The sequence below is a fragment of the Haemaphysalis longicornis genome, unplaced genomic scaffold, assembly GCF_048455015.1.
Source record: "Haemaphysalis longicornis isolate Haplotype H1 unplaced genomic scaffold, Haemaphysalis longicornis Haplotype H1 scaffold_12, whole genome shotgun sequence".
Classification (NCBI taxonomy): Eukaryota; Metazoa; Arthropoda; class Arachnida; order Ixodida; family Ixodidae; genus Haemaphysalis; species Haemaphysalis longicornis.
In genome coordinates, this window is record NW_027526225.1 from 26481989 (window position 1) to 26494900 (window position 12912).

General features: G+C 47.1%; 1 long non-coding RNA gene across 1 annotated transcript in view; it reads left to right on the top strand.

Annotated features, from left to right (window-relative positions):
• The first annotated feature begins 2182 nt into the window (after positions 1-2182).
• The window catches only part of LOC144161899 (uncharacterized), a 64255-nt gene continuing 53525 nt past the window's right edge, over positions 2183-12912 (top strand). Inside the window, exon 1 of the long non-coding RNA XR_013320523.1 lies at positions 2183-2316. This is a non-coding gene — a long non-coding RNA (uncharacterized LOC144161899). The remainder of the gene's footprint in view (positions 2317-12912) is intronic.

The window sequence follows — 12912 nt, forward strand, 5'->3', positions numbered from 1 at the left end:
CATGTCATGAAGCTGTACTCCTCTCTCGAACCCTTCCTCTTAGTCCGATAAAGAGTGTGGGGCGTTGAAGTCTCCGCTTAATATTATCGAAGTTCCGGGGTTTGTTGCCCTACGGTGGTGGACCCAACCTAGGTTAAGACATGCTCTGCATGGCCTCTAATAAAATGACTCTAGAAGGGGTGTTTTGGCTGTGCCGTTTAAAACTGCGACCACCTCTTGCTGTTGGTTAAATCATTTCTAAAGGTTATTTGGCGTTTCAGGAACATTCCTGACGATGTATATTGTCGCAGTTCCATGTGCCTCACCACTGCGATTACCCGGAACGGAAGGAGTACGGTAACCACTGAAGTGAGGGAGCGCTGATAGTTTGACTCCAGTAAAAGGAGCGCCCACAAATGAAGTTTACCGGAGCGAATTCAGTTTTTTAGCTTCATTAATTTCTTAGAAAGGCCTCAGCAGTTCTATGGCAGGATGACACGTTGGGTCAGCCAAGCATCACGCCGTCGAGCGGCTCGTGTGGGAACAGCAAACTGCCCCTCCCCACCACCACACACTTTCGGAGAGCGGGGGCTCGCGGCGCCATGACGAACCGCCCTCCCCTCCCAATGTCGCGACACTCTCCTACTTTCCTTTCTTTCATCGTTCGCTGTTTTTTTTCACTCGTTGGTCTTGCCATCGTTCACCCGTTTACGTCGATTACGCGGCTCAGCCCAGAGACGGCCGCCAATGGGCTGCGCCCTATAAAGCAAAATCAGCCGAAATGTGAATAAGTATTTGGGACGATCGTGAGTTGAGTGTAAGCAGGGGATTGGAGTGGTGAACGCTAGTGCGAGTGCGTGTGAGGGGGATGCGAGTGGCGAGCGCGAGTGCGCGTGGGTCTGAGTTGCAAATGCGAGTGATGAGTGAGAGTGAGTGTGAGAGGTGAATGGGGGTGGTGAGCGTGAGCACAAGTGTGTGCGAGGGGTGAATGGGAGCGCGAGTGAGTGCGAGTGTGGAAGGTGAGCGTGAGGGAGTACGAGTTGTGAAAGCGTGTGGCGATGAGCGGCGAGCGTGAGCGCAAGTTAGTGGAGAGTGAAGACGGCGAGTGGTGAGCGTCATCGCAAGTGAGTGCGAGGGGTGAAGGTGAGCGCGAGTGAGTGCGAGTAGTGACCGTGAGTGTGAGTGAGTGCATGAGAGCTAAGGTATATTTTTTAGTGAGTGCGAGTTTGTGGCGTCTAGGTTTGCCGAGGTATCCCTGTATCTAACGCTCACACGAACCTCATTTCAGTTTGCGGAGGTTGCCAAAACCCCAGTACCACATCCTTAAGTTGCGAAATAGGCAGCTACACCCCACAATTTAGCGTGTCACCGATCGAGACCGGGAACCATCATCCCCTCCATCTGTCACCTATTACGGTGCACTTGCGCAGCACTATCTGGCGCACCGACGAAAATGATGTCGCGGACTGACCGGCATCGTACGAACTGGCAAACAGGCACAACCGATGGGATGATGGTACCAAGCTCAACAACGTCACCTTTTCCTTGGCCGACGCCGCAAAATTGTTGTTTTGAAATAACGAAGCGTACAATACAACCTGGGCTGCTTTCAATAAAAACTTGTTCGAGGTCTGCGGCCGTCGCTCAGTGCGAAAGCTTCGCGCCAGTACGACTTGGAAACCGGGGGCAACTTCCCGGACAGACCTCGACAAGCTACATAGAAGACGAGGTTTGTGATACCAGTAGATACAGGTCTGAGCAAAGGCGAAGCCCGAATTGCGAGGACAAGTGAGCTCTGTTTGACACTTTGCTTGATCAACTCTTACCCTCTTGTAAAATAAAGGGCGCTGAAGCGCCCTGACAGATTGGAATAAAAATCAAATATAAATTATCCACGGCTACAGAATAGTTAATACCTTTAGTTCCCGAGTGTGACTTAGAATACAAGGGCATTAGAATAGGTAGGCGCAAAAGAATATTTGTGGGCGTATAGACAAGGCGACTTACTCATTTTCTGTTGCATAATATTTCGCACATGTTCGCAACATGCTTAACAACGGATCTTTTTCTCGTGTCAGATCAATCATGGAAGAATGGGTATTGTACAGCGTGCAACATCCATAACAAAAGTTATTCAGGGATTGCTCAATGCTTCGGGCCGCACTTCTTTTTTTTTTTTTTTTTTTGCTTCGTGTGCTCTTAAAAAACTCCCTACCAAGTAAACGTCTTTCTTTTAAAGCGGCAACACCTGCACGAGAGGGGTTTAAGCACACGCATTAACTTGTTAGAGACACAAAGTTTTCACAGCGCAGGTAAGGAGATGAAGGTATCCGAAAGGTGAGCAACTTCTTCCAGTATTTGGTTGTCCTAGGGCTGATTTATTTATTTCTACGTACTGCAGCCCGTGATCAGGGCTATGCTTCAGTCGGGAAGACAGGCAAATGCAGAAAAACTCACCGGGAAATTTTATTTATTTTTTACTGAGGCAATACTGCAAGACCTAGTTATGCCAAACCAGGCGTGCGAAGATGATTATAGCATATCGACCAAATGCAAAAATACAACCTCCATCTAAGAAATACACAAAAATGACAAACATAAATATTACTACATGTGAAAAAGCTCATCTATTGATGCAAGCAGATGTGGCGAAGTAAACACTGTGGAAGGGAGACTGTGGCAGTAACACATTGTTCGCAGGTAAAGAAATCGATATTTATAGGTGTTTGTGTGGGTCCATAAGGGAGTAAATTTAGAATGAGGGTATTACCTGGCTGAAAGGAAGGAAACAGGGGTAAGATATATTGATGGGTCAAGGCGCAGTTTGCGGTTCCAAAGATTGGCAGAAACTTTTATTATGTTGTTTGTTCTTTGAGATTCCAGCGTTAGAATTCCATTATCCTGCATGAGTACGGTAATTGAATCGTGTCTTTGACAGGGTTTTAAGTAAAACTCCGTATTGTCTTTAAATTTACTTGTCTTTGAAAAATCTTGTCTTTAAATTTACTTGAGATTGCCAATCTCTTTTTTTGTATGCGGGTCCAAGACCCCTGAAGCGTACTCAATGCGAGATCAGATGACAGACTAATAAGCCAACAATGTGATATTGAACGGCGAGTGTTTGTTAAAAATGAAGCTGTTTAGCAAACGTTATTTTTCGTGTCCGCATCTAAAATACCAAGAAATTGCAGAGCGCGCGCACGTGAGCGCGGGCCTCGCGGCGACCACTCGGCAGTTAACAAACCAAGAAAAATTCCCCCGCATTTCCCCAAGGGGGAGAATGTGAAAGTGCGAATGCACGGTTGTCGGCCCGCTTGCGGCGCTTGCGCTCGGCCCCCGCAGCCCACCGCCTCGCCGCCTTCTCTTCCATCTCTTCCATCGGGTTTGTAGTATCACGTGTACACCACGCAGTTATCAAGCCGCTATAACGCCGCTGAGTCGCCAACGCACGCCGCTGACGACGTAGTTTGAATGCGTTAAAGATATAAGACGCGTTACTCACACTGATATCAGCGTGGCGTCCGTGGCTTAGTCGGTAGCGCGTCGCGCTGCGGCCGCAAAGTCCTCGGATCGAAACCTGGCGCCGGATGCTGTTTCTTTCTTAAATATAGAGGAGCACTGCGGACGCCGCCGCCGCCGCCGCCGGCGGCGGTGGATGGTTTGGGGTCGCTTATAAAGTGCATTCCCACCTCCCCTCGCGGGAACCCCTGTGTAGATGCGACGCATAGGCGGAGCGGCGAAGGGACCGCGTTTTATAGCGCGCATAACGTTGAGGGGACTGCGTAAGCCGGTCTCAGTCGATGACGACGTTGGCGTACTTGTAAAGCGGCGTGGACTCTAGGTGTTTGAGTAAAAGCGTGGATGTTGCTTCGCCGGAGAACGGCACACCGGTTATATGCGCAGCGCGCCCGAAGGAGAGGAAACCGCGGGAGAGAGAGTACTGCACATGCGCCGGCCCCAACGCGTCTGCCGCGGCTATGACGCAACACAATCCAACACAATCCACTTTAATCCAATCCAATCCAAGCCAAGCCAAGCCAATCCAATCCAAGCCAATCGAATCAAATCCAATCCAATGCCCCTCGCGAGAGAGTGTTCGCTATCGGAGAGGAGAGGGGGTGAGCGGCGGAGAGCGCAGCTGGCGCGGCGAGGAGAATGGGGGAGGGGCGGACAACGCCGACGACGACGCAGGAGCGACAAGGCGAGTGATGAGATGCTCTGCATTTAAAATGCCGAGTGGTCGTTTGTCCGTGCTTGGCGACGACCGCCCAGAATCCCCGGCACATATTTGTCAAGCCATGCATACCCACTTAGGGAGGTTGGCCAAGTTCGCAGCGACCACCAGCAAGTAAAAAAAAACAAGAAACTGTCCAGCGCTGGTGTGTGCGCCCCTCTAGGCGACCGCCCAACGTCCCCGGTGCACGTTTGCAAGTCAAGCATACCCCCCTACGAAGATTGCCCAGGATTGGCAAAAAAAAAAAACGAACTCGCGCGCTCGCTGTAATCGTTGCAACACTTGCTAGTAGCGAGAAATACGTGTCATAAGCGATGTCCCTTCCAAGGCGATGTGCAATGATTATCACTTCCAAAAATAATGAAGGGAGCTCACATTTATAGCAACAATGATGGAGTAAAGGCCGTTTCGGCAGTGAAGAAGAAGCTAGACGGCTGCAGTCGTAGACTTAAACCATCGTGAAGGTCGTGAAGGCTGCGTACGGCTTCGCTACCTTCAAGTCTTACGGCTTAGTGTGGGCTTCCTTCATTTTTTTGCTTAAAAAGTCCTAGTTGCATACGCCGCAGGGATACATGGGCGCCATGACTTCATCCGCGAATAAATCATTTTCATGTTCGTCTAATCACCTTTTAACTCATACCCCCTATACTATACGCCCTGTGGCAAAACAAATGCTCATAAAAAAGCCATAGTTGCCTTTTAGACGATTCACAAATATTATCAACATCACCGTACCACGAGAGGTGGCAGTAATTTTCACATCGAGGTACCTTAAGCCATTTGATAAAATAAATGGGGTGTCGTTAATGGTGTACTGATGTTCAAGACGATCATTTTTATTAAACGCATGAACACCGTTTTATCGGGGTGAAGCATTATGCCGCAATGAATGCACCATATAAGTACACTATTGAGACTTTCGTTTAAAGAGACCTCATAGTTACTATTTCTAATACTTTCCAACAGCAAGCAGTCATCTGCAAATAGACGTACATAAACGTCATGGTTCACACAAGTTCTTATATCGTTCATATAAATTAGAGATCAGCAGCGGCCTGAATGTTCTTCCATGGGGGACGCGGGAAATAACGGGAGGTTGTAAGATAAAAATTCAGGTCTACAAACTGTTCGCCCATTTCAACGTATGATATTACCCATTCTGCAAGGAGAAAAGGAAACAGACCTTCTTCAGTCTAAATGTCACTCCTAAGTGAGAGATACTGTCGAACTCCTTACGGAATTCAAGTATTATTAGGTGAATTTGCCCTAATTCATCAATTTCAGAAAAAAAAGTAATGAATACGGGAAATTAGTTGAGTAGTGCTGGACAGGCTCCTGCGGAGCCATGCTGCAAGGGAGAAAGACTATTACGATTATCTACAAAATCAACTATGCTTTTAGGAAATATGTGCTCCATGAGCCTACAAGAAGAGCTTATAATGGATATGAGCCAGTATTTTTGAAGCAATGCGTTATCCCTTTTTTCAACACCGGTACACCAGGAGCGATACGGCTGTCTGAAGGGACAATGCCAGTTGAAAAAAACATAAAGGGAGCTAATGATAAAGCATAGCGGCGTAGAAGAGCATTAAGAATGTTATCCGCACCACGCGAGCATTTAATATCTAACTTTATAAGGATTATAAATTCCTTCGAATTTTAATTATTTTGGCTGATATCGACCATGTTTCGACTCGATATGTAATAAGGAGGCCACAATTAAAAACAGATTGGAAACACACGCTAAAATACTTTGTGATTTTCAATTTGTTCTGAACAACGTTTTCACCTGTGTTAAAGCAGTCAACAAAGGTCTGTTCATCTTTCTTGAAATTTTATACCTAATGGCATAAAGACCATAACACGAAGTCCTCGCAAAGAGACCTCCTCCCAGAAGGACAGTTTACCTCGGAAGTCCGTTCCATACGGTAGTATTTAAGCACGTGTGGCGCGACGGAGACATTTTTATTGAAAAAAATGTCAGTAATGGCAATGGTCGTGGAACGAATTTGTGGTGACAGGCACTATTTATCTTCCTCGTTGCATCGCGCATCCGAACCATGTGACATTTGCGCGACACGTGCAAACACTATTTACAACAACATGCTCGCAGCACCGACGCGGTGCGAGATAAATGCAGGGTAGCGCGCGTCGCCATGTGTTCGCTGATCATCCGATCACTTCCTGTTACACAGCCGCTATGCGCCGTGACTGAGAAGACTGCAGTTCGCGCTGAGCACAAATTTAGCGTTAGTGATTATAGTAATAATACGATTTTTTTTTTCACGAGCATACCTGGGGCCGCAGAGGGGTATTTTGAGGGTTGTATTGATGTCGACCTCAAGCAGTCTTCAACTTGGGTTTGGATAGCTTCGCACTCGTGTGAAGACACCCGTTACGGTGATTGCCTTGAAGGTCAGGCTCCATCTTCAGTTATATTTGGCGCTTCTCTATGTGCTGTTTTGCACCTTTGATGTCGAAGAAAAACAGCGGTTGTAGCGGCGTAAGAAAGCCCTCACGTTTCCTGGTTTTCGTGCGTAAGCACTGAGAGTTGGAGGCATTGTCGGGCTGACGTTCAAAGACAGCTACCGCGACCACATCAGTTGCATCGTCTATTTATTCAAGAAACGTACTCGCAGCGTCCTTGTTTTAAAGGGTTCATGCAGATAAAACACACGTTTGTTTCATTCGAGAGATTGCCTAGTTAGAATCATACTGACACCACTTTTAACGTGAACTTTGCTCAAATAAGCTATATAATTAGGAAAACATTATGAGTGCCTCAGCTCGGCTATGCCAGGATATACGTAGCGTGAGTTAAGGTTCAGCTGGTTACTCTTAGCTTTCATGGTTGTCTAGGATTAGCTTGATTGTCATGCTTACAGCTGCTTCAGTGACACAGACAAGGTATATGCGTTATGTGACACATGTATATTTATCAAGCAGCTCCGGCGCAGCGTCACCAATCGCCCCAGAGCTAAGCTGGTTCCACAGGTGCGCGCCGGTGTTGCTGTGACGCACGAGCCATCGGTTTTACATCCGGCCACCCCTTGCATGATCATCAAGTGGAACGGGCCGCCACGTGTAGAGCGGAGGTCGGCGAGGACGCTGGACGCGTGGGTTTTGGTTCCACAGGCATGCGCTGTGTTGGTGGTGGGGGTGGCCCATAAATTGACGCATACCCACTAAGGGGGATGGGCCAAGAAAATTTTTTTCATTAAGAAGAACCACATATCGAAAAACAATACAGTCGAAGAAAGGATTTAGTATGTAGATTAAACAGACAAACAGAAAAAAAGAGGAACGAGAAAGCCTGATCGGAATCGTAGAACTGCGGTCAGAAACAAAGGCGGAAAATGGGTTGTCTAACGGGTTGCCTAATGTCGGTTGACTAACTGTAAACCAGGGTACGTAATCGGCAGTAGAGCGATTATTATGCTGTCATTTCAGACATCGCGAAAACATATGACTGGGGGGGGAATTAAAATTTCACTTTAAATTGATTATCGTTTCAGCGGATACGGCATTGTTTGCTTCCGGACAAGCGCTGGCAGCACTATAAAATACGAAACCTTTCGAATAGAACAAACTTGTATTTTGTCTCTATGGTCCCTAGTAGTGCTTATACTTTGCAGTGAAATTAATGACCATAACATCGGATTTTTATAGCTTCAAGCGCACAATATCTCCTTCCACAAAGACACTACCTTCCAGAATGAAGCTTTGGTCGCTCCCTAAGACATCGTCGGTGTTAGGAGCGCATCTAGAAAGTAGATGGCGATCATCAGGCTAGTATGAGGAGGCAGGGTGACGTGGCCGTCGGTAATCCTTTTAGTGGTTCATTGTTCGAGGCTTCGTTTGGGCGCCACGGCACAATTGATGGAGAAAATGGTCTACTTCTCCTGCAAATCTATAACAGCACCGTTGTCGGTCAAAATGTCCATTCGGAGAATCCCTTTTTGGGAGTATGACGAAAGCGGCGGGGTAGGCAGCGCCATTTATGGTGATGGGGGATGTGCACGTTTCACTTAGCGTGATGACATGACCTCTTGCTATGCGGATATGCAGACCATCCCAGCTGGTCGTAACTCTTCAGCTTGGTCCCCAGTGATCCGTTCCCGACAGAGTAATCGGCTCCCGTGTTTACTAATGCAACTACATCAAAGCTGTCGAGGGATAGCGGGACGTCGGAATTCATTGTAATTGAGTTGCAGGGTGCGTCTCGGCGACGTATTACAGCTAGGGCTAAGGTCGGTCTTCACGCATCGTAGTAGTCATCGTCTGGTTATTCGCAGGCTTGCTGCTGTCGGGTATGCGCCGTGCCGTGTAGCTACTGTCGGGTTCCGGGGTCCGGTCAGAGTTAAATGTGGGCGTCGGGGTGTGAGCGCCCCTTGAATTGTGGTTTTGAGTGTAGCGCTACATCGTTACAGGTTTTCTCTTTTTTCTCAGGAGAGCAATTTCACCCCCTGAAAGTTCTTCGTCTAGGTTCCTCTTTCTGGGCTTGGGGACCTTATGCATGCAAAGTCCCCAAATCTGGGGACCTGGGGACGGCGTGGCAAGGTGAGTCGTATGGAATGGGCAAAGGCGTATGGTTGAAACGCGATCGGCCTCGGCTGCCGCGGTTCAGGTAATCGTCGATCTCTCTGGGACGCTGTCCGGCCAACGGACGAGAAGCATCGACGGAGACATCTCGCAGTCCTAGTCGATTATACGGGCAGCGTCGGTAGGTGTGGAGGGCTTTTCAGCATGGGGCCACAGCGGACGATGATCAGGGGTTTGCCACATACCGGGAATGTTGAAGATGCACGGCAGAGATCGGGTGGGCGAAAGCGGACGGTTGCATGTGGGGTGTTCTGACGACGAGTAGGCGGCGGGGTTGACGAACTTCGGTGTAGGCCATAGCTTGCGGCTTATGGGGTGCTCGCGGTGGCGTAGGAGCTTCCAACGCTTGTTGCAGTCCTTCCCGAATAACGTCGGCGAGGGAAGGCACTTCGGGCTGCGGTGTCGTTGGGAAGAGCTTACGCAGTTATTCACGGACGACGATACTAATTATTTCCTGTAGGGAGTTTGTCTTCACTCCGGTGATGTCAAAGGCATTTGCCGTAAGCGCGTTCACTTGCCGGTCGTATCGGCTCAAGCGCAGGTTGAGGGTCTTGTCAATCGGGGTAGCCTTGCACACAAATGCGACAAGGATTTCCAGGGAGTGGTGGGTTAGCCCGGTAAATAGCTCTGCTTTGACGCCACCTATAAAAAAAGGCAGCTTCTTCTATTCCCTCATTTTTGCTTCGACTCGTCGAAACAACATCATCATTTCTTCACGCAAATATAACATCCTTGTCCGGGTATTGGTGCGCAGTGCTAACGAAGGTCTGCCCGCTCCTTTCGAATGATGGTCGTGAGGTTTCAGGAATTCGCTCTTGAACAGAGCCCAGGTTGTAAAGTTGCTCTCATTGTTCTCGAACCAAATTGGAGCCGGTGCTTGGAGGTAAAAATACATGCCGAAGGGTTCCTTCATAGTCCCAATGGTTAAAACACCGGACGCGCTCCACCTGCTCTAGCCACTCCTGCTGTTTCACCAGGGGATGCTTGGAGAGATAAGGCCCCCGAGGTTCTGCAGAAGGACAGGGGTTTGGCTGTGTTGACCATGGTACAGGTCGCGACATCTTCCTTCTTAACTTCCTCGGGCAGTAGGTGGGAGGACTTGCTGTCACCAGATGCGGCACGATTTGGGCTTGCTTGGCGACTTGGAGAGGGCTTAGGGTGCATGTATCCAGCACCTTTACCAGATGGCACGTAGCCAAAGACGACGCTGGTTTCTTCAAGGAACAAAGTTTATTGGAGCGAACTTTCGCTCTGCTAAAAGTAGCAATCAACGAAGAGACGTTCGCAAAACGGCGTCGGAGAATCGAATGTCACGGCGTCAGCCCTGCGAGCTGTCCGCGGGGTTGTTTCTGGAACCATTTAATTACAGCGAGAACAGACAAGGTAAAAAAAAGATTATTCTAGTCCAGTTACGGCGGCGTGAAACACTCTACCTTCCAAATAAGATAGGCCATGCGACATACTAAAGAAAGGAAATGTACACGCAGAACAGATAACCCAGCCGGGCGGGGCCGGACGGTAAAAACAAAACACGTAAGTAAACAAATCAGAGGGTAGTGTTCGCTGCAGCATTATTTAGTTTCTTAGGTGTTCCGTTAAATCAATGTAGTTCATTTACGCTATTATCCCTATTAAATGTGTTGCTACCACCAACATTGTGTTTTTTTTTTGAAAATGTAGACCAATACACGGTTTGGGGGTTTTATTTTGCTTTTATTCTGGTATAAAACACGTTCCCGGAATTTTTTAGCACAGTCCTCATTTTTGGGGAGATGTTTAGGAGGCTTACTTTGTATTCGCGAGTTCAGGTCTCGTGGATTGTTTATTTCTTGTTTTTTTTTTTTAGTTTTTGGAATTTCTAAGTTCTTTTCTACAAACAATCTCAATTTACGATTTTTAACGACAACATGTGTTCCTTCCCTCAATTATATATTTTTTGTTAAAATTGATTGCGTTAGTAACCCGGTTGCTGATTTGCACAAGTTTTAATTCGTATTTTCTGAAGTTTTTTTTGTGGGGATTTTTCAGTCCTGTCCTCCTTTTCTGGACGGCATGTTTAAGAGAAATACTTCTGATTTCGTCCGTATATCTTTGTAAAAATTTATTTGTTATAGTTCTAGCACTTTCGTAGGGATTCAAAATTACGTCCGACCAATTGTCGCCATTTACTCTTTTCCAACGAAAAATTGTGCTACTGAAGCGTAGAGCACATTCTTTTTAAATCCAGGACATTACACGGAGAGAGAAGAGAGAGAAGGCTCTTTATTAGAAAAGCACAGAGGTTTGCCGGCATTTACAGTCGCCTACAGGCTTCGCTGATGTGGGTAGGGGATGGGGCAAGAAAAAGCCCAAGGAAGAGGTGGGCAGAAAAAAAGAAGAAAAAAAAAACCGTCGTGGACTTGGCGCGGTAGCGGACTTACATGCATATTTTTGTACTGAGATTGGGCTACACAATCTACAATTTCTAAATTTGGCCAATTTCATCAGAATAAGAGAACAAACTCCGTAGAGCTTGGCGCTGCTTTGAAGGACGAATCCATGTTGCTAAAATAATTCTGAGAGTAATTGGTCCCTGTTTTAGACGTTCCATGCTTTCAAGGAAGTGGGATCTCGGTTCCATGTAGGCTGCACAATCTAATAAAATGTGTTCAATTGTCCCGACACAAGCACAATTGTCGCAGTGCGGATTTGGCGTCGCTCCAAAGCGAAATAGTAGCTGTTTGTGTAGGCCCAGTTCAGCCGCACACTATGGTACAACGTTTCCAGGTTACGAGGAAGCTGTGTTCGGTAGTCTCGACTTTAATTCTTGGTCAATAGTGTGCAAAAAGCAGCGATTATTTTGTAAGTTGCTCCGTATACGGATTCTTTCAGTAAGCGCAAAGTGGTGAGCCATGGCAGAAGCTTCTGTTTGCGTGAAAAACACCTTGCGGTATTTTCGGTAAAGAAGGCCTTTACGGGCCGCTTCGTCGGCTTTTTGGTTACCTTTGATGTCGCTGTGTGCAGGTATCCACTGCATTTTAATGTTGTGTCCAGCAGACCAGGCAAGATGGTGAAGGTATGGTATATCACAGGCTGCGATTTGTTGGGGGGAAAATCTACTTCTACATAGAATTTGCAGAGCTGCCTTGGAGTCCATGAAGATACTCCATTGGTGCGGCTCATGGCGCAGGATGTAAACGATTGCCTCCTTCAGATCATAGAGCTCAGCCGCTGTCGATGATGTTTGTCGCTCTAGAAGAAATGAAAGCATTTCACCAGTTTGTGGTATGTAGAGACCTGAAGAAGAGCTTTGCGTGGTTGATGAACCATCGGTGAATATGAATGTTCTTGCTGAATGCGCTCTATACACATAGTCTAAAACTATGTGGAGGATTTTTGACTGAGGCATAGTTTTCTTGGGGCCAATTCCTCGGATACCACATTCAATTTGTAGGGGAGTGATGTTCCACGGAGGGAAATGCGGCGGAAATATTGGTAAGGGCTGCGTTGGAACCGACCGTGGTATGCTCTAAATGGTCTGGGCGAATCCGGAGCGGCTGCACTTGGAGGGTACACGATTTAGTAAATGATTTCTTGTTGCAGACGATGCCTCAAGTGCACTCGAATGGTCTCCTGTTGTATAATAACTTCAAAAGGCAAACAACGTGCCTCTGCCACGGTTTCAACGCTCGAAGATCCCTTCAGAAGATACAAGAACCTATGCACCTGTCTTGGCGTTACACGGATTTCTCATTACCGCTTCTGTTTCTAAGTTCTAGTGTTTCTTCTTGGGATTATTTTCTCTGTCCTAGTTTTTTAGATGAAATTTTTAGGATACAGATGTTTAATTCGTCCGTTGATTTTTGTAATTTTTCTTCAAAATTGCGCGTGTCTAAGTTTCGCGAAAAAATGCTATTGTAACTATTACTATGTTACTTTTATCAGTCGTCAATTTTGTTTATAGATAGATAGATAGATAAAAAACTTTATTGTTCATGGGATGGTGGGGCGAATCAGCCGGCTCGGTCCAGGCAGCCGCATGGTTAGCTCAGTTTTGCTATTTTTTATTTGTATTTCAACCGTTCGTTTGCAGACTTGGTTAGTGCAGTGCACGATTT